Consider the following 21,856-nt stretch of genomic DNA (forward strand, 5'->3'; position numbering starts at 1 on the left):
TAGGTGATCTGCGATGCCAACCTTAGAATTCTCAGTGTGGTTGCAGGCTACCCCGGGAACTGCCATGATGCCTATATCCTGCGGCACTCAGCTCTCTGGGACCGTTTCCACAACAACACCATGCCAGAGGGCTGGCTACTTGGTAAGTCACTTACCACTGTTTACATGCTGTTTGCTAACCTATGTCTTTCCCTTTAACATCCATGTGTGTAACCTTCTAATCAAGAGTCATTTCTGTTGTAATTGTTTATACCAGACCAAACAATATAGTATAGGCTGCTACTATTATGTACCAATTACCCACATGATATGTGACCACACAAATCCCTTTACATGTTAGGTGACTCAGGATATGGGTGTCATTCGTGGCTCATGACACCTCTGCGGAACCCACAAAGCCCTGCACAGCACCGCTACAATGCTGCACATATTGCTACCCGCAATGTAGTGGAACGCACCTTTGGGGTGCTGAAAAGCCGATTTCGGTGTTTGGACAGGTCAGCAGGTACACTGCTATACCACCCTGCCAAAGTGGTTTTGTTTGTCCAGGCTTGCTGCATGCTGCATAACATAGCTTTGGGTCAACCAAATTATGTAGATGTGGCCCCTGCAGCAGTCGTGCAGGAAGCTCAAACTACTGATGTTGTAGTGCGAAGTACACGGAGGGGGGATGTGGTTCGTACACGGATGATCCTGCAGCATTTCACAGGTAATTGTGGTGTACAATGAATAGTAAAGGGGAACCTGTAACACATACATTGGTAACATTACATTTTTCCCTGTCCATGTTAATTGCCCAGAAGCAGACCAACAATAATGGGCAACACCTGCAAGCTACCCCACCACAGCATACTTTATGCCTGGCAACATGATAACACCTATAACAATGTCAAGTAAGTACTGTAGTTTTATGTGTGTAAAAATGTCGGCAAATACAAATTAACATAGGCTTAATGGATGGAGGTGACATGGATCATTGATCTGAGGTGCTTGAAATGTTGCAAAACAAGTGGCGCCTACATACAGTATGCAATTCCCAATGCTTATCCCCTTCAAATGTGACTATTTCCTTAAAATTCCATTACAAATAAGCACACACAACCCAAAGTCCCGTGTCTGCTAAAAAGTCACTAGTTGACACTACATAATAGAACAGTGTGGGTAATAGTTTGTAAAGAATGACAAGTTTGCTGGATGCAAATAATTTTTAATTGCAGAAACATTTGGCCATAGGCCATAGCATATGAAACATTTGCAGGAACAATCACTGCAAGAGTGAATGCAAAAAAGAATAAACATGATACACATGTAAATGCAAAGAAGATTATTCATGTTTAAATACAGCCCGGGTATTAGCACCCTTACCACTAGTGGCACCACCACCCCTAGTACGGACACTACACCGTGGAGGAGTAGTGGGGGACCCACTCATGGGTGTGGAGGACACACTACTGCTTTGGGTAGATGTGGTTTGGTGCTGACCTAACAAAGTAGTTGCACTGAGGCTGATTTGCGTTTGTAGGGACATCAACGCAGTTGTTTGCCCATTAATTGCTTGGGTCTGTTCAACCATATTGGCATTTAGACCTCTAAAACTAGTAGTTTGACCCTGAATGGCTTGGCCAATTTCTGCTAAGCGTGTGTCTAATGTAGAGACAAGACGAATTTGTGTCCCTACATTAGCCCGCACACTTTGAGAAATTCGTCTCATGTTCCGCACATACCCCTTCACCGTTTCTAGTTGGGTGGTCTGCACCTCCATAAAAGCTAGTTGTTTCCCCTTAAAAAGATGGATGGATTGCGCCAACTCCTCCGCACTAGTGGGGGTGTTGGTGGCTGCAATGATTGGGGGCTGCTGCCTATGTGACTGCGTATAGGGGGCCTCATTGACTGGGTGTGCTTGGTTTTGTGCAGGTTCCAACGATGGCACCGTCTCAAGGATGATTTCACTCATGTCGTCCATATTTTGCATGGGATCCGTTGGTTCAGGCATCGGTTGTGAAGGACCTACACATGAGAAAAGAGTGGTAAGTATGCTATGCAGATTGGTGTATGGTGGGTCATGTTACCTTAGTTGGAATGGTTAGGTGTTGCTCATGCATTATGCATTGGCACAGGCTACTGTGGTGGGGACAGCCATGTGTGAAATGTGCAATGTGTTTGTGTAACACTATGATATCTCACCTGCAGACTGGACAGTGTGACCAATCGGATGTGGCTGATGTTGGTCAACAGCAGGCTGGGACTCCAGAGCTGGAGCTATTGGAAAGAAGAAGACATTTTCCATTATTATCATTTGCACTTAACTGGCACTTTTCAAAATATGCAGATAAAAACTTTACCTCAATCAAACTATTTGACCCTGATATGATTACATAAGGAATTTGAAGACTTTGAACTGAAGTGGGTTTTTGAGTATTATGACTGTGTTAGATATTTTGCATCCACTTGCAAATAACAGGAAAGACCAGCAGATTAGACCTGTAAAAGTGACTGTAAAGTGCTTTTCCAACTACCCAGAGGATTGATATGGATTAACAATCAAGTACACTGCAGGCCTACAATGATTAGGACAGCACACATTAATTGGATCTGTGGAACTACATAACCCAGCAAAATGCAGAGTCCATTATTTAGCAATGCAAGGTAGCAAAATGTGATTTTGCTGGGATATGTAGTTCCACACACAGCAATCTTTTGGACACATAAAGCATACCACCATAATAGCATGCGCACATGACATAGCAAAATGTGTAGTTGACATGTGTGGACACTTACCAGTTGGCGGTGGAGTGGGGGGCCTGTCTGTGTCGGCAATGTGGATGCCGGGAAACACCTCCGGTGGGATGATTCGGCGTAGCAGCCTCTCATAGGCCTTAAAGCGGACCTCCTGCCTAGGGCCACCTCCTGTGCGACAGGCCTCTTTCTTCTCCAGGGCAAGCTTGGCTTTGAGGAGGCGCTTGATGTCATTGTATCGCTTTTTGACGTTGCGCACACTCCTCTTGTGTGTGCTAACTGCATTTACTGTGGAGGTGATACTGTCCCACATCCCCTTCTTCCTTGCCACACTTGTGCGATGATGGTGAGGACCAAGTAGGTGGTCATACAGGGGCAGGAGTGCACGCACCAGGGCCATATTCTCCTCATAAGAGAACCTGACTTTCCTCCCACTAGCTGTACGAGCTGCATCATCCTCCTCCACATTTTCAGCCTCACCCTCTTCCTCCTCCTCCTGTCCTGGTTCTTCCCCCAGCACCTCCAAGTCAGCTTCCTCTGCCTCCTGCACAGGCCAGTCCACCTCTGAGAAATCCCCCTCTTGCAGCTTTTCCTCTGTGTGCCTGGCACTCTGTTCCTCCTGTGAGGACACATGGCTTGTGCCTGCTTCCTCCTCATCCTCCATAGCCACCTGCTCAGCTTCCACCATGTGGCCTCTCCCTGGCGCAGCTCTTGCTGGGAGCATGCTGGCTCTCCCTGTCCTGCCTTTGGCAGTGCTGCCTCTCACTCCCCTACCTCTCCCAGTGGTTGGGGTGTTTGGGCCCAAGCTGGCTGTCCCTCTGCCTCCTCTGCACCTAACCAAGCCTCCTCTCCTCTCCATCTCAAACGCCTTACTCCCTTTCAAAGGGTAAAATGGCATCTGCGCCCCTTTATATAGGGGGTGTGATGCGTATTGCAAGGGACTAAGGTGGACCAATAGGTTAGCATGTTTTATGGGCTGTTCAGGTGTATTGGTGTAAATCGCATTCCGGTTGGCCGCAAATACGCACATGACCTAACCCAGAAATCGCACTTTTATGGCGTATTACATCGACTCAATTAGCACCTTATCCCCGTCTATCGCCATGTATCGCACTTTTCAGGTGGCTTTGCGCCAGCCATTCAATACGTGATTTCTGGAAAAAAGTGATATAAAAAAATGGCGATACACGGCGATTTGAGTTTAAATCGCATTTTCACAAAAACGGTCAACACAATAAATCTCGCCCCTGATGTTTGAGAAAACATCATAAGAAACAATTCAATGAGTACCCTTTTTTATCTAGATGTTATACTAGCACACCCAACTCTGTCACATGATAACTACATGTTTTGTTGTACTCCAAAATATCTCCTGCTATTACACTCTTTACCAATTTTAAACCTAGGGAGAGTCAGTAACCTTATAAGATTCACTTGTGTAAATCCTACATAGAAAATTAAGTGTTGTTTGATTTGACTGCAAATATAAGTAGCCATTAACCCAACATTACCGGAGTGATACCGTAGATGACAATATAACCAACAATCAGTTTACCTTATTGTTCTTTCTATCATCTCATGATGAGCGTCTTAGGAAGAAATGTCAGTTTGCATATAGATATTATGTTTGCACCATTGTTACTATCCTTACTTAGAATGACTCTTCTTTACTGATACCTCAACTAGATGTATTTTATCAATGGTTCTGGTGTGGGCGTTCTCAGTTACTTTTATGTTATTACTCATATATTTATTTTAAACCTTCTAATTAGTTTAACATATTGGCCATCAGTATTTTATTACCATCCTCTGATGCATACCGAAACCTGGGAGCATCAGTAGTATGATGTATATGTGTGTCTGTTATGATTATACTTGTGGGATTAAAATTAAAAGCAGAAGTAGAATACACCACCATGACTCTAGTAATACCTCTTTGATAACTATACACACTGTCCTTGCCAGCAACCAATCCCTGGTAACCCTCATTCACTATAAAAATATGAAAACTTAAAAAACAAAAATGACTTCTTCAGTTAGTGAGTGTATGGGAAACTTGGTCACTCATGGGAATCCTTCTTTTACACCTTGCCCACAACCCGCAGGGACACCACTAAGGATGCCCCCCGATTCCGTGGACCTTGTCTTGGTCTGTGTGGGGGCCCTGGACAGGCCCATCATCAAATAAGTTTATTAAGTTAGAATCAAAGTCACAATATTTATCTGCATCAGTATCTTTTTCCTTCAACTGATATCACCACCGGGTCGGAAACCTTCTTGCAGTGAGACGCATTAATTCAATTGGTTTGTTTCACAGGGACGGGTCTTGCCTTTGATCTACGAGACATTTAATTGTATGAAATTTCTCACCATTGCATAGTCTCCAGTCTTGACTTTATAACAACGTCCCATAAGCTTGCTTGCTTTTCAGGTAAAAGTCTTCAGATGCTGTGAGAATTAGAGTGACAAGTCTGCTGCTGGATGTTGAATAGGGTTTGATGGTCTCCCCAATTTTTTTTTTATAAGGGCACTGTTAAGGTTGCTGCCTGGGTGCTGGGGGAGACTACAGGAGGCAGGGAGCTGGAGGTCAGGAGTGAGCCCGTAGCCAGGACTGCTGGTTAGAACGGCCACAGTGAACCCTACACTGACTCTATTGAGTACCCTGGGCAGATGACATCCTCTGCCAGGGGCAAACGCAGGATTTTCAGAAGGTGGTTTCCAGAGGGGCGGAGCAAAGCCGGGTCAGTTACAGTATTATAGACCAAATGTACATAAATAATAATAATAATAATAATAATAATAATAATAATAATAATAATAAATACATATAGTGGAGTGGGCTTATTATTCATAATTTTCTGGTGGGAGGACAGCTTGCTTGACTGCAGATATCTCCAGTTCCCAGAAATACATTTATTAGATTTTAATGGAATTAAAAACTAGAGAATCCCACCTACCAAATGGTATTGGGGACTAGGTGATCACAGTTCAGGAGGCAGAGCAATCTGCCAACGAGAATATAAAACTACATACGAGGTGTGTGGAGCTGGAGCAGTAACCAGCTGCTGGAAGGCTGATATCTCTGGTTCTGGGAACAGTAGAGACAAGCTACTAGTGTCCATCAAAGGGGGAGAGTCCCAGCTTTTGAAATATACCCTCAGAAAAACTCTACATCAGACAGAACCTGAAATATCTGACTGGGAAAAGCAATTAACAGGCTTGCATGGGGACCACTGCTTTGAAGTCAGATATCTCCGGTTCCCAAAGACCGATTTTTAAAATTCTTATACCCATGGAAAGAGGGGACCCTCAGCTTTCAGCCTCGCCCCCATAGACTTCTAAGGGGGTTTCTGGGTACTCAGAAACCCCCCCTGCGTGCGCTACTGTCTGCGGGAACTAGGCTTCACCTCTGGCCGCCACGTCCGAACGAGTGAGTTAGGCCCGCTCCAACCTCAATGCAGCCAAGTCTTATGGATGGACAAAAGGTGAGTGATCGGCAGGGGTAACTCAAGAGGATAATCTAACTAACGGGCCTAACTGAAAGATGCTCCTATCTGCCGGCACCTGGCCAATTACGGGAATGTGACCCAGTCGCAAGCACAAGAGACAGAGTACGGGGAATCTCCACACAAAAAGGAGACAATGCTCAGAGGCGAATCCCCAAAACAAAACCAGGACTGAATGGGGGAGGCCCTGCCTATTAAATGCATAGAAAGAGCAAGCAAAAGGAAACGAAGATAAATAACTGGTAATTACCAGAGGGAGGAAATGGGCATGGCCCACGGCGGGTGCAGTCCTGAACCCAAGCAAACTAAACAACGGGCTGATCGGCCCAATAACTAAAAGAGCTTGGCAGCTCTCCAAATGAACAAAATGGAAAATAACCAGGCTCCATAGCAGCACTTACGTGAACCGAGATGGGAATAACCAGTGAGACTGGACCGGGCACAGGAACTTGTAACTGTGTGATGGCACAACAACCAAAGGCCAGACACTGATGCCAGGACTGGGACAGGATGAGTCCGGGGACTGGGCACAGACACGCAAGCAGGGACCGGGATTAGTTTGCAGGAAGCTATCACTGGCAGAGTATTGCAGGAGACCCTGCCCTATAAAGGGCTCAAGTGATTAATTACACCTGGTGGAGATCCAGGCAGCTCCCAGGCTTGTGCTTAACAAGCTCATTACCTCGCAGCCTAGTGAATAATTAGCTCCCAGAATATTGAGCTGATATGGCACAGACCTACCACTGGAGGCCACCAGTGAGTCAAATGCCAAGCACAAACTGACCGGGAAAACAAAACAGACAACCATTCAACCTGGTTCCTGACTGGGACAGGTTCAGTGGCTCCTCAGGAGTAGTGTGAATATTTATACAAAACCGAAGGCAAAACCTCAAGTTACCTCATGGTAATTTCCTCACCCAGCCTAAATAATGTCTTCTTAATGTGCTTTTTTTAACATGTTCAATTTTGACTAAAACCTCTTAGTGTGTGGTAAGTGCAACCAACTTTAATACCCATAAATTGACTTATTCCTTAGAATATCTTTCCTCCCAAAATATGTACCTTTTGATTTCTTTTATAACACATGGGACAATATATCTGAACATAAATTTCTCAATAAATTTCTTTGCTGTAAAGCAGGGGTGTCCAAACTTTTTGAGAGGAGGGCCAGATTTGGTGAGGTGAAAATGTGGGGGGCCGACCATTCAGCCTGACATTCTTTGAATCATTAATCACATCAGACTGGTCCCCCAGCCTGCCCCCATTCAAAGTATGTTCCCCACTCTGCACCCATTCACTCAGTCCCCTTCTCTTAATGCCCATCAGTGCCTCCATTCATTGTATGTCCCCAAGCCTGACCCTCCTTCACTGTATGACTCCCATTCACTGTATGACCCCCCTATTCACTATGTACCCCACTCTGCCTCCATTCACTGTATGTCCCCCTGCCTGCCCCCTCTCTTCTCTGTATGTTTCCCAGCCCCTTGTGTGAGCCAGAGGACGGAGAGGCAAACCAGGCACTGCAAGGACAGGAGATGCTTGTGCTCCCGATGCTGCCCTCCTCCACTCTGCATGTTACGGGAGCAAGCTTCCCCCTTTGCTGCCCCCCTCCCCAAACATTGATGTCACTGTGATTTTGGAGTAGGGTGATATACGATTGCAGCAGCAGGTGTAGGACGCCAAACACATCCAACTGTGGCGGCCGGCATCTCCTCATTGCAGCAGACAGCAAGGTAAAGGCTTGCACGCTGGGGCCCCACCTTTAGTGTCCTGTGCTGTGCTTCTCACATCTGATGGTCTGCCCGCTTCCAGCTGGAGGCTGTGGGCCACTTGAAATGACAGCACAGGCCGCAATTGGCCCCCAGGCATGACTTTGGGCATGCCTGCTGTAAAGGATGCTGTACATGGGACAGCTGGGATGTTCCTTATAATCAAGATAACATATCAGATACCATTTAAATATAATGACAATTTTGTATGCATGTGAATTCAAGAAATTTATTTTTAACCTTAGGAATGGACCAGCGGTAGGAGAAATGTGAGATGGTTCTATAGGAATAATTTTCCTGAGTTCATTCTCTTGCAGATGCATTTGGGCCTCTGCATAAGATGAAATCAACATACATGCCCTCTCTCTCCTTACATGGGTCATCCCATGGGCAGCTTATGCATATGCCAGGAGGAGGGGTTTGGGGAGCTACTGATCTGCCCCCACCATCTTTACATAGGCCATTTGCCCTTTGACTGTATCCATTGGCACATTCCTGTTAAATACACAACTCTTGATGTTTATGAGCTTCCGCTGGTCAATTGTAAAAACATTAAATTGTATAGTGGTGTGATTCACAACAGTGGCCATCTTATTTTTGTTACCAAGTCTAACAAGATCACTTTATACCATGTGAGCTTGACACTTAACAACTACTGCCTTTGCAGGGAGTTGCACAGCCTCAATGAGCTCCTTTACTTGCTGTGATATTAGCGTATTATATCATAGCAAAATCACGATGGAAAATGAGGATCTCTAAATCCAATACTACCGCATATCCCGTATATGGCCATCCTGAGTCTCCTTGTTGGTGACAACGACAATCTTTGCAGATGGTAGTGGCGTGTCAGTGATATCAGGTCTAATTGGAGAAATTTTGCTTTAAATATTCCTCACAATCATGTTCTAAATCCTGCCTCTCGTCCATCCTCTGGGACTCCCGGGTCCCACCAGGTAGCAGAGTAGCAGGATTTAGCGTACCACCCCTGACAATGGTCAGGTCATGTGGCGCTGGGAGCAAAAGTTCCCAACGAGAGAACCATGCACTGGAAACGTGTCTTGTCCATGAAGAGTTCATTAGGAAAGATGTAGCATTAGAGACACATAGGCCCCCATTCTGGTTGATGCGGGTTGACCACGTTCACACGGTCCATCCGAGCAAATGTCGCATTCTCTCTGGAGAGTGTGAGTCCGCACAGCACATCCGTGCACGGACGGAGTCAGCAACCGACCATGGGGAGTGGCGATCATATGAGTATACGCCACAGTGCTCGGACGGATCTCAGCCTTTTCCCACCGACATCTGGCGTACATATGAGTGTACGCCACAGTGCTCGGACGGATCTCAGCCTTTTCCCACCGACATCTGGCGTACATATGAGCGTACGCCACAGTGCTCGGACGGATCTCAGCCTTTTCCCACCGACATCTGGCGTACATATGAGCGTACGCCACCGTGCTCAGATGGATCTCTGCCTTTTTCACTCGGAGACTCAGCGTGTCTCCCCGATTGTGAGAGGACGCGTACGTCCGAGCACGGTGGCGTACGCTTCACATATATTGGCATGCAAGTATTCCCTTTAAAGTGTAATTATGGCAATTACTCAATTACACTAAGTGTTATTTAATATATTAACACAGTTGTCTTCCTTAATAAACACCCTAATAAAACAACATTGTAACCCTCATTACATCTATATTTACTATGTTCTAGTGTGACACTTTACTCACTATCTATGTGTCCCCACATTGGATTAACTTTTGAATAAAGTCATGTTGTTGTTTGTGCGTATGTAATAAAATTATGCCCATAATTATTTTGTGTATAATGTTACATGTCTACCTACCCTAATGTTATGTGTGATGTTTGAATGTAACAACAACAAACAATCATGTTTTTACACTATGTGTTATTTAACCATACAACCCACACATTCAGACCACATTCATTCGTTACCCTTCACATTAAATTACTGTACATATTTAAGTGACATTACACATAGCAGCACTTACGTGAACCGAGATGGGAATAACCAGTGAGACTGGACCGGGCACAGGAACTTGTAACTGTGTGATGGCACAACAACCAAAGGCCAGACACTGATGCCAGGACTGGGACAGGATGAGTCCGGGGACTGGGCACAGACACGCAAGCAGGGACCGGGATTAGTTTGCAGGAAGCTATCACTGGCAGAGTATTGCAGGAGACCCTGCCCTATAAAGGGCTCAAGTGATTAATTACACCTGGTGGAGATCCAGGCAGCTCCCAGGCTTGTGCTTAACAAGCTCATTACCTCGCAGCCTAGTGAATAATTAGCTCCCAGAATATTGAGCTGATATGGCACAGACCTACCACTGGAGGCCACCAGTGAGTCAAATGCCAAGCACAAACTGACCGGGAAAACAAAACAGACAACCATTCAACCTGGTTCCTGACTGGGACAGGTTCAGTGGCTCCTCAGGAGTAGTGTGAATATTTATACAAAACCGAAGGCAAAACCTCAAGTTACCTCATGGTAATTTCCTCACCCAGCCTAAATAATGTCTTCTTAATGTGCTTTTTTTAACATGTTCAATTTTGACTAAAACCTCTTAGTGTGTGGTAAGTGCAACCAACTTTAATACCCATAAATTGACTTATTCCTTAGAATATCTTTCCTCCCAAAATATGTACCTTTTGATTTCTTTTATAACACATGGGACAATATATCTGAACATAAATTTCTCAATAAATTTCTTTGCTGTAAAGCAGGGGTGTCCAAACTTTTTGAGAGGAGGGCCAGATTTGGTGAGGTGAAAATGTGGGGGGCCGACCATTCAGCCTGACATTCTTTGAATCATTAATCACATCAGACTGGTCCCCCAGCCTGCCCCCATTCAAAGTATGTTCCCCACTCTGCACCCATTCACTCAGTCCCCTTCTCTTAATGCCCATCAGTGCCTCCATTCATTGTATGTCCCCAAGCCTGACCCTCCTTCACTGTATGACTCCCATTCACTGTATGACCCCCCTATTCACTATGTACCCCACTCTGCCTCCATTCACTGTATGTCCCCCTGCCTGCCCCCTCTCTTCTCTGTATGTTTCCCAGCCCCTTGTGTGAGCCAGAGGACGGAGAGGCAAACCAGGCACTGCAAGGACAGGAGATGCTTGTGCTCCCGATGCTGCCCTCCTCCACTCTGCATGTTACGGGAGCAAGCTTCCCCCTTTGCTGCCCCCCTCCCCAAACATTGATGTCACTGTGATTTTGGAGTAGGGTGATATACGATTGCAGCAGCAGGTGTAGGACGCCAAACACATCCAACTGTGGCGGCCGGCATCTCCTCATTGCAGCAGACAGCAAGGTAAAGGCTTGCACGCTGGGGCCCCACCTTTAGTGTCCTGTGCTGTGCTTCTCACATCTGATGGTCTGCCCGCTTCCAGCTGGAGGCTGTGGGCCACTTGAAATGACAGCACAGGCCGCAATTGGCCCCCAGGCATGACTTTGGGCATGCCTGCTGTAAAGGATGCTGTACATGGGACAGCTGGGATGTTCCTTATAATCAAGATAACATATCAGATACCATTTAAATATAATGACAATTTTGTATGCATGTGAATTCAAGAAATTTATTTTTAACCTTAGGAATGGACCAGCGGTAGGAGAAATGTGAGATGGTTCTATAGGAATAATTTTCCTGAGTTCATTCTCTTGCAGATGCATTTGGGCCTCTGCATAAGATGAAATCAACATACATGCCCTCTCTCTCCTTACATGGGTCATCCCATGGGCAGCTTATGCATATGCCAGGAGGAGGGGTTTGGGGAGCTACTGATCTGCCCCCACCATCTTTACATAGGCCATTTGCCCTTTGACTGTATCCATTGGCACATTCCTGTTAAATACACAACTCTTGATGTTTATGAGCTTCCGCTGGTCAATTGTAAAAACATTAAATTGTATAGTGGTGTGATTCACAACAGTGGCCATCTTATTTTTGTTACCAAGTCTAACAAGATCACTTTATACCATGTGAGCTTGACACTTAACAACTACTGCCTTTGCAGGGAGTTGCACAGCCTCAATGAGCTCCTTTACTTGCTGTGATATTAGCGTATTATATCATAGCAAAATCACGATGGAAAATGAGGATCTCTAAATCCAATACTACCGCATATCCCGTATATGGCCATCCTGAGTCTCCTTGTTGGTGACAACGACAATCTTTGCAGATGGTAGTGGCGTGTCAGTGATATCAGGTCTAATTGGAGAAATTTTGCTTTAAATATTCCTCACAATCATGTTCTAAATCCTGCCTCTCGTCCATCCTCTGGGACTCCCGGGTCCCACCAGGTAGCAGAGTAGCAGGATTTAGCGTACCACCCCTGACAATGGTCAGGTCATGTGGCGCTGGGAGCAAAAGTTCCCAACGAGAGAACCATGCACTGGAAACGTGTCTTGTCCATGAAGAGTTCATTAGGAAAGATGTAGCATTAGAGACACATAGGCCCCCATTCTGGTTGATGCGGGTTGACCACGTTCACACGGTCCATCCGAGCAAATGTCGCATTCTCTCTGGAGAGTGTGAGTCCGCACAGCACATCCGTGCACGGACGGAGTCAGCAACCGACCATGGGGAGTGGCGATCATATGAGTATACGCCACAGTGCTCGGACGGATCTCAGCCTTTTCCCACCGACATCTGGCGTACATATGAGTGTACGCCACAGTGCTCGGACGGATCTCAGCCTTTTCCCACCGACATCTGGCGTACATATGAGCGTACGCCACAGTGCTCGGACGGATCTCAGCCTTTTCCCACCGACATCTGGCGTACATATGAGCGTACGCCACCGTGCTCAGATGGATCTCTGCCTTTTTCACTCGGAGACTCAGCGTGTCTCCCCGATTGTGAGAGGACGCGTACGTCCGAGCACGGTGGCGTACGCTTCACATATATTGGCATGCAAGTATTCCCTTTAAAGTGTAATTATGGCAATTACTCAATTACACTAAGTGTTATTTAATATATTAACACAGTTGTCTTCCTTAATAAACACCCTAATAAAACAACATTGTAACCCTCATTACATCTATATTTACTATGTTCTAGTGTGACACTTTACTCACTATCTATGTGTCCCCACATTGGATTAACTTTTGAATAAAGTCATGTTGTTGTTTGTGCGTATGTAATAAAATTATGCCCATAATTATTTTGTGTATAATGTTACATGTCTACCTACCCTAATGTTATGTGTGATGTTTGAATGTAACAACAACAAACAATCATGTTTTTACACTATGTGTTATTTAACCATACAACCCACACATTCAGACCACATTCATTCGTTACCCTTCACATTAAATTACTGTACATATTTAAGTGACATTACACATCTGTATGGGAAGCGGTCATCTATTAGAATGAACTTAGGTCTACAGTCATTGGGTCGACCCCACTAGGTCGACTGGCAGGAAGGTCGACCTGACTTAAGGTCGACATGGGCCAAGGTCGACCTGACTTAAGGTCGAATTTGCATAAAGGTCGACATGAATAAGGTTGATGGTCATAAGGTCGACATGGGGTTTTTCACTGTTTTTTGAGCCGACATGTGCCGACAGGCGGTATTTCATGCCCTACCATCCACTAGGTTGTGGAGAAGTTTATTAAAGCTGTGGCGAGCGAAGCGAGCCACCGTGCCCGATGCATCGAGAGCGAAGCGAGCGATGCGAGGGTCCAATTCTCATTGCCAACTGTGTCCATGTCGACGGTGTCGACATTCGGATAAAAAAAAACGGTGAAAAACCCATGTCGACCTTATGACAAGTCGACCTTCCTCATGTCGACCTTTATGCAAATTCGACCTTAAGTCGACCTTAAATCAGGTCGACCTTCCAGCCAGTCGACCTAATGACTGTAGACCTAAGTTCATTCTGACAGATGTACCGATTCCATCTGTATGTACCTGCCCTTACAAACATATTTAAAAAAAAACTGTGGCTTATCGTGAAACATCTCCTCCGGCAGTGCTGAGTGGCAGGCAGGACTGCATAGAGGTAACTCCGCTGGTGGGTGGAAGTGCCGGGACAATTGTATCTCCTCCGTCAGGAGCTTTGTGCACTATCGATCCTAGCAATACTGCTGACTTCCAGAACGGAGAGGTGAGCTGGTGGCGAGACGGTTGTTAGTGGAGAAGTCACTGAAAGTTATATATGGCCGATTGAGGACATTTGTTAAAGGTGGCTGACTCTGCAGTGGTGTGCGGCAGGCATAGCGGTGGTTTTAGATAGAGCCTAACGTGGATGAGACTGTTTTTTATTTTTGTGGCTTATCTATATACCGAAGACTCCACCGTATCTAACTGGCTCTCTATTATAGATACGCTGAAGTGACTACTTATACAAAGGTGTATCTGCACTTGACAGAACCTAACGCCTGGTCTAGCTTGGTGCCTTGTTACTCCCTGCAACTATATTAAGCCTCATCCTGTGATAACGGGTGATAAGGCTTTGTGTTAAGTAGAAGTCTTCTGGCTCAGGAAATAGACTGGGACTGGGTATAATGGGTAAAACAAATAATGCTACTGCTGCTGCTCGTTTAGAGCGATTTGCTCGTACACAAGGAAACCCTACCCAGACCCCAAATTCTACTCCCCATACAACCCCCTCAAAGGATAAGAGTCCCCAGAGGCCCTCAGACAACACACTGCATCAAATCCTGGAGGCTATCTCTAATAGTGAACGCCTAACAGAAAATAAACTTAGTCCAATTAGAGACTCAGGAGATCAAAACAGATCTTAAAGCCATTAATGAAAGAATTCTTGAGGTGGAGAGTCGCATGTCTAGCCTGGAGGATCTCAGTGCAAATTGTATGACAAAAGTGAATAACCTGTCTAAGCAGATGCTTGAAATGAGATCTAAAATGTCAGAGATTGAAGGCAGGCTACGCAGAAATAACCTGCGATTTGTGGGACTACCTGAGCACACTGAGGGGAATGAGGCAGTTGAATTCCTGGAAAAATGGCTGTTGGGGGTGTTTTGTAAACCGGCTTTTTCATCCCACTTTGTGGTAAAACGGGCCCATCGGGTCCCAACCAGGTCTCCTCCTCCAGGTGCTCCTCCATGTACCCTTATTGCAAAATTCTTGAATTTTCAGGATAGAGACACAATACTCTGGTTAATTCGCTCTAAGCGACAGTTGGAATACAATGGAAACAAAATTTCTGTTTTCCCTGATTTTTCCTTGGAAGTGCAGAAGAGGGTACTTCTTTACTTTCACGGCGCCAGCATGGCGCCGCGCGTACTTCCGGGTTACGCTCGCCACTAATTAAGTTAAATAAACGGAGTTAATGCCATGCCAACATGGATAGTTCATACCCCCACTAACCATGTTGGCATGGAGTTGATTTTAATTAGCGTGGCGAGCGTAGCGAGCCACCGAGCCCGCAGCGTGGGCGAGCGAAGCGAGCCCCGCAAGGGGACTCTGATGCGCGGCGCCATGCTGGCGCCGTGAAAGTAAAGAAGTACCCAGAAGAGTCGTGCAAAATTTTTAGATATCAAGAGACGGTTGCGTGACTGTAATATAAAATACTCTATGACTTTTCCAGCAAAGCTTAGAGTTATATATGATGGAGAGACTCAATTTTTTGCTTCCCCAGAAGATGCAGCTAATTGGCTCGATAAAAGGGCCCCAGGCCCTAAGCAAATGGCCACCAGTATTAATATTAATTGCTAGTAACTTGAAATTAATAATGTCGGCGAGCTCCCCCTATACCTTGGTGGTTAAGGGTTCTTATTTTTTATAGCCTAACACCAGGATAGTTTTTCTTGTCCTGATTTTTTTTTGGGGGGGGGGGGGGGGTGGTTGTGGGTATCTTAAGTATGCCAGCCAGGGGATGGTATACAGGGAGGTGGGGTGGGGGGGGGGGGGGGGCGGGGGGCTTCGGGATTATTGTATTGTTTTTTTGTATTGTCATATTGTACTACAGCCAGGCCCAGAAAGAGCTTGTTGGTGGCGACCCTTCTTTTGGGAAAAGGATGGATATACACGGAAGGAGAGAGAAAGGTGGATTGGTAGTCTTATAATTGATTAATTCTATTTAAATTAAATCCATGGTCAAATTAATTACGTGGAATGTTCGTGGCATAAATGATAAAATTAAACGATCCTTAGTTTTGGACCAACTTAAAAAATCTAAATCCGATATAATGTGTATAATGGAAACACACCTGACTGGGGGGAAACTATTGTCGCTTAAGAAGACTTGGATTGGTTCGAGTTACCATGCCCCGTTCACCTCCTCCTCCCGAGGTATATCCATCCTAATTCGGAAGTCCCTACATTTGGTGTGTAATAATGTTTGTATTGAGGGGGTCGATATATATTCCTTGATTGCTTAGTGAATAACATCCATCTACTGTTGCTATTTGTATACATGCCCCCTCCATTCTCTTATGATGTATTGCTTAAAGCTGCAGAGTTTGTCACATCTCTCCCTCAGATTCCCGTAATCTGTATGGGGGACCTTAACAACACTATGGATCCGATAATAGACAGATGGCGGCAGATTCAGGTGGATAGAAACCAGGGGAATAGGGGGTTCGCTGACTTTATACACAGTTTGGGTTGGATTGACATATGGAGACATAGGAATCCAGAATGCACCCAGTACTCCTATTATTCCGCTACCCATCGCGTTTTCTCCAGAATTGATCTTACGTTGATCTCTAATGATTTAATTACCCAGGTTATTAATACTGAATATATGGCAATGGGGGTCTCTGACCATTCCCCGATGATATTAGAGCTATCGGAGGCTAGGGACTATGGATATCAGTTCTGGAAGCTTAACGCGAATTGGTTGCGGAATCTCGGACAGGAGCAATTAATAACTTCCCAATGGGAAGAGTTTTGGAGTTTGAATAGGGGTTTTTCTTCATCAGCCCTATTGTGGGATGCGTTTAAAGCTTTTACTAGAGGGATCCTGAAAAAGAAGATTGCTGAAATAAAAAATAAATGTAGAAACAGAATATCAAATCTAGAGAAAGAGTGCACTGCGCGAGAGATAACATATCTGTTGGATAAAGATGAGCCTGCTAGACTTGATTGGCTAGCGGCACAACGGGAGTGGATGGAGGCACTACAAGACCATAATATGAAACTGGTACTAGGTGCTGCCCGGAGGGGTTATCAGAACTCAGACAGAATAGGCAGATATTTAGCCTATCTGGCCAGGGCGGAGACCCCCTCTGGCAGCATCCAATCGATAAAGAGAGCAGACGGGAAAATGGTGTACACTACAGCTGATATAGCGGAGCAGTTCGTGGGCTATTTTACTACTCTATATGCCTCTAATCTTAAAAGCTCACAGAGTACGATAAAGGAATATGTCATGGGAATAGACATTCCATCTTTAGATGCCCAGGCAAGTTTAGACTATAGATGAGACTATAGATGAGATTAAAAGGGCAATTAGTGACCTTCGGGTAAGGAAAGCCCCCGGCTGGACGGAATACCAGCGGAATTCTATAAAAAAAATTCTGATAGTCTTTCCCCGTTGCTGTTGGAAACATTCTCATCCTGTTTTGAGACAAATAAATTGCCTCCCTCTATGGTTGAGGCAAAAATTACTGTTATCTTAAAGCAGGATAAGGACCCCACTAAAGTGGAGTCTTATAGACCCATCTCAGTGCTTACAGTGGAAGCCAAAATTTTGGCAAAAATTCTCGCCAGTCGGTTAAATAAATACATTACTAAAATAATCCATCCAGACCAAAGTGGCTTTATGCCCGGGAAGACCACCTCTATGAATCTACGTAAACTACATAGTCATCTGCAAACCCCGAAGGGGGAAACAACAAGGGCCGCAGTGGCCTCTTTGGATGCCACTAAAGCTTTTGATGTAATTGAATGGCCGTATCTTTGGATTGTTCTTAAGATTTTTGGTATAGGACCACGTTTTATAAAATGGATCCAATTATTGTACTCAGAACCCCAGGCTAGAGTTTCAGTTAATGGCTGGATATCTTCGGCCTTTGGGCTGGCAAGGGGGACAAGGCAGGGATGCCCGCTCTCCCCTGTCTTGTTCGCCTTGGCAATAGAGCCTTTGGCGTGCTTATTGAGGAAGCATGTGGGCCTTACGGGTTTTAAAGCAGGCTCTAGTTGTGATATGGTATCCCTATATGCAGATGACTTACTGATATATTTATCTGATTATGTGGTAGAACTTCCTAAAGTCTTGAGTACGATTGACCGTTTTGGCGAGATATTAGGGGTCAGAATCAATTGGAGTAAATCGAACATTCTTTCGGTTAATCGTAAAGGGGCCCCGCCCATCTCGCATATATTTCCGATGGAATGGGTTTCCAAGTTTAAATATCTTGGGGTTTGGATCTCCCTAGACCCAAAGGAATATAATCCATTAAATATTCAACCCTTGGTGCTCAATCTGGAACTTAAATTTAAGTCTTGGAAAATACTCCCTTTAACGCCGTCTGTGCGGATTAACCTCGTGAAAATTATTGTTCTCCCAAAACTACTGTACGTGTTCCAACAGTCCCCATTTTTCCTCCCCATGTCACTATTTAGAAAAATTAATAGTTTAATATCATCATTCATTTGGAAAAATTCTAGACCTAAAGTTAGGTTGGAGGCATTAACGAGGGATAGAGACCAGGGGGGTTTTGGGGTACCAAACCTTAGGAAGAACTATCTGGCGGCCCAATTAGCACAAATGAGTGGGTGGATGAAAGATGATCCAGAAGGTAACTTGATCCAGGACCTGATAAATATAACTGCACCCGGCTGTATACCTTTCTCTAGATTGCTTCAGGGCCATAGTATGTCAGGGGACCCTCCATTGGTGACCCAGGCTATAAAGGTTTGGAAGGAGGCAAATAGAGTAATAGACTTTACAAGTTTTGATCTACAACATCCAATAGACGATAAATGGTTGATAGGAAATTTAAAGGAATTACAGATTCGGGAAGTTTGGGGTCCATACTCGGTCTTCTATCTGAGTCAGGTGTAATTTGAAGATGGGTTTAAATCCTTCTTGCAAATGAAAGCAGAATTTGATCTCCACCATTCGCACTTCTTCCGTTATCTCCAACTTAGAAGCGTGCTGGATCGACGGTTCCCTGACCCCCGCTTATGCTTCGGTGCTTCTCCGATAAAAAAAAAACTATAGCTTCTAGTAACAGGAAAACCACATCTAAGCTATATAAATTGGGTACTCTTTACTTAGCACGGCGCCCACGATTTTGATCGTGGTCATCGCAGGTAAAAAAATCGCGGGCATCGCATGCACTAAAAAATCGTGTGCGATGCGACCGACGCGATGCCCGCGATTTCCCATAGGGAACAATGTTAAATGTCTCAATTGACCCGTTTTTCCTGTTCAATGCCTCAATTGTCCCGATTTTTCCATAGGAAACAATGTTAAATGGCCCACAGAGCCCAAATAGGCACCCTGAAGTGTGAAATGGCCCCCACAATTGTTAACGCCACCCCACGATCAACATGAACCCGAAGCGCGGCGGTACGCATCTTACGACCTTTTCATACCCCCACTATCCACGTCGGTGTGGAGTTGAGAACAGAATAGTGTGGCGAGCGCAGCGAGCCGACGCAGACAGCTGTGAAGCCCGCGAGGGGACGCGTATACCTGTGAAGGTGTCCGCGTGCGCTCGCCACGCTTCGGGCTCGGTGGCTCGCTGCGCTCGCCACACTATTCTATTCTCAACTCCACGCCGACTTGGATAGTGGGGGTATGAAAAGTTCGTAGGATGCGTACCGCTGCGCTCGCCACGCTTCGGGTTCACGTTGATCGTGGGGTGGCGTTAACAATTGTGGGGGCCATTTCACACTTCAGGGTGCCTATTTGGGCTCTGTGGGCCATTTAACATTGTTTCCTATGGAAAAATCGGGTCAATTGAGGCAATGAACAGGAAAATCGGGTCAATTGAGACATTTAACATTGTTCCCTATGGGAAATCGCAGGCATCGCGTCGGTCGCATCGCACCCGTTTTTTTAGTGCATGCGATGTCCGCGATGGGCGCCCTTCTAGGTAAAGAGTACCATAAATTGTTATTAAATGAATCATCAGGAGAATATTTGAGTAGTTTGAGGGTTAAGTGGGAGCAGAATGTGGGTCTATTGCAAGAAGAAGAGTGGCAATACTCTCAATACCCAAGGCCACCAATTCTATAAGGGTACAACAAGTACAATTTTTTATTTTACATAGGGCCTACTTGTCGACTACCAGGATGATTAAGTATGGTGCCATTTCTACACCATTATGTAAGAGATGTAAGAATGCTGATGGCACTTTTTTCCATCTACTTTCAGAATGCCAACTAGTAATGGAGTTTTGGGATAAAGTGAGATTAGTTTTAATTGAAACCGGCATTCAGGCCGAAATGCTCTCTATAAAAAGCTGTATCCTTAATATTTTTACAGGACACGGTTGGGAGTGGGGTCAAAAAATGTATGTTATAACACTAACAGCACTCGCAAAGGTGGTCATATCTAGACATTGGATGGCAAAAACAGGTCCAGTGTTAGATGAGTGGGTGGCACTTGTAAATTATACAGCTTGCCAAGAGAAATATTTACACATGGGAAGGAACACATTGAATAAATATGATATAATCTGGCGAAACTGGAGATGCTCAAAATATTGGGCCTCCAGGAATGCCTCAAGAATATCTTTTTTTTTTTTTGAATAAACGTTTTTATTGTTTTTTGCAAGAAAGGAGTAACTGCAAGTAAGGAGTAACATAGCATTGTGTGGATACAGTTCATTTGGGCAGAAGGAGATCTGTGTAGAGTAGTTGTCCAAAGAGCTCAATCCGGAGCAGGTCTGAATTAGTGCATGATCATCAACTTCTTATTAGGTATATGTTACACAAATATTGCTGTAAATTTATTAGCCTCTTAGCCTCTTAGACCGTCTAATTTTCGATTGCAAGCAACACAAACTTACTAACTTCTGCTATATTAGAGGGATAGTATAGATTGAATAGGTGATAGCTGAAAGGAGGAAGAAGAAGAGAAAGAAAAGAAAGAAAGGAAGAAAGGAATAGAAAAAGGAAATTAAAGGAAGGGTGGGGGGGGGGGTGACTGAACTTCTCTGAAGAGACTAACCTCCCGCGGAGCTCCGGGGACCTCCGGTCCCCCACTCAACCTCATTTTATTGTAGAATTAATTGGTCATTTAGTGGTAATTGTGACTGGTCCTGCGCTACATTGTAAAGTTGTTTGCGTCTGCGCAAGCTAGTTAGCCCTCGCCTTTCTTTAATCAGGAGTGAGTCTAGCAGTGTTATGTATGTCATGTGCTGATGTACGTAACAGAGACCAGTTTTGATATTCTGAGAAATGATAAATCTTGGCTTGTGTGTCTGCATCTAAGGCGCGAATGTATAGCTCCCATTTATCCCGGAATTTCCTTTCACCTGAAGCGGAATTCCCTGAAAGTTACTTCCTATCATAATACATTTGTTCTAATAACATCCTTTGCAATTCCCCCACAGAAGGGGCAGACTTGTCTATCCATCGTTTCCTCAAAAATATCTTCGTATATTGTTTTTTTGTTTTACAGTTTCTTATTAATAATTATAGATATTTTGTATACATGTATTATGCGTACTCAGTACTTGTGTTGGTTATGAATTCACATGATAATTGCTCACTTTTTCCAGGGTTTTTTTTTTTTTGTGTGTTTTGTAAATTACACTGTCTGCTAAGAGAAATATTTGCACATGCGAAGGAACACATTGAATAAATAAGATGTATATGAATAATTTGATGTAACTGGAGATACACAAAATATTGGGCCTCCAGGAATGTTTAAAGTACACT

The 21,856-nt window shown here is 44.7% G+C and overlaps 1 protein-coding gene and 1 long non-coding RNA gene across 2 annotated transcripts in view; both read right to left on the bottom strand.

Moving 5' to 3' along the window:
- LOC146020606 (integrin alpha-M-like) overlaps positions 1–21,856 on the bottom strand; it is a 184,906-nt gene that overhangs the window by 139,532 nt on the left and 23,518 nt on the right. The gene's annotated exons all lie outside the window — the stretch shown is intronic.
- LOC146021339 (uncharacterized) lies at positions 1,742–2,855 on the bottom strand. The gene is made up of 3 exons (XR_014450873.1): positions 2,779–2,855; positions 2,185–2,259; positions 1,742–2,007 (listed from the first exon to the last, which is right to left on the bottom strand). It is a non-coding gene; the product is annotated as an uncharacterized LOC146021339 (long non-coding RNA).

This window comes from Crinia signifera, chromosome 7, assembly GCF_055691185.1.
Source record: "Crinia signifera chromosome 7, ASM5569118v1, whole genome shotgun sequence".
NCBI classification, from domain to species: Eukaryota; Metazoa; Chordata; class Amphibia; order Anura; family Myobatrachidae; genus Crinia; species Crinia signifera.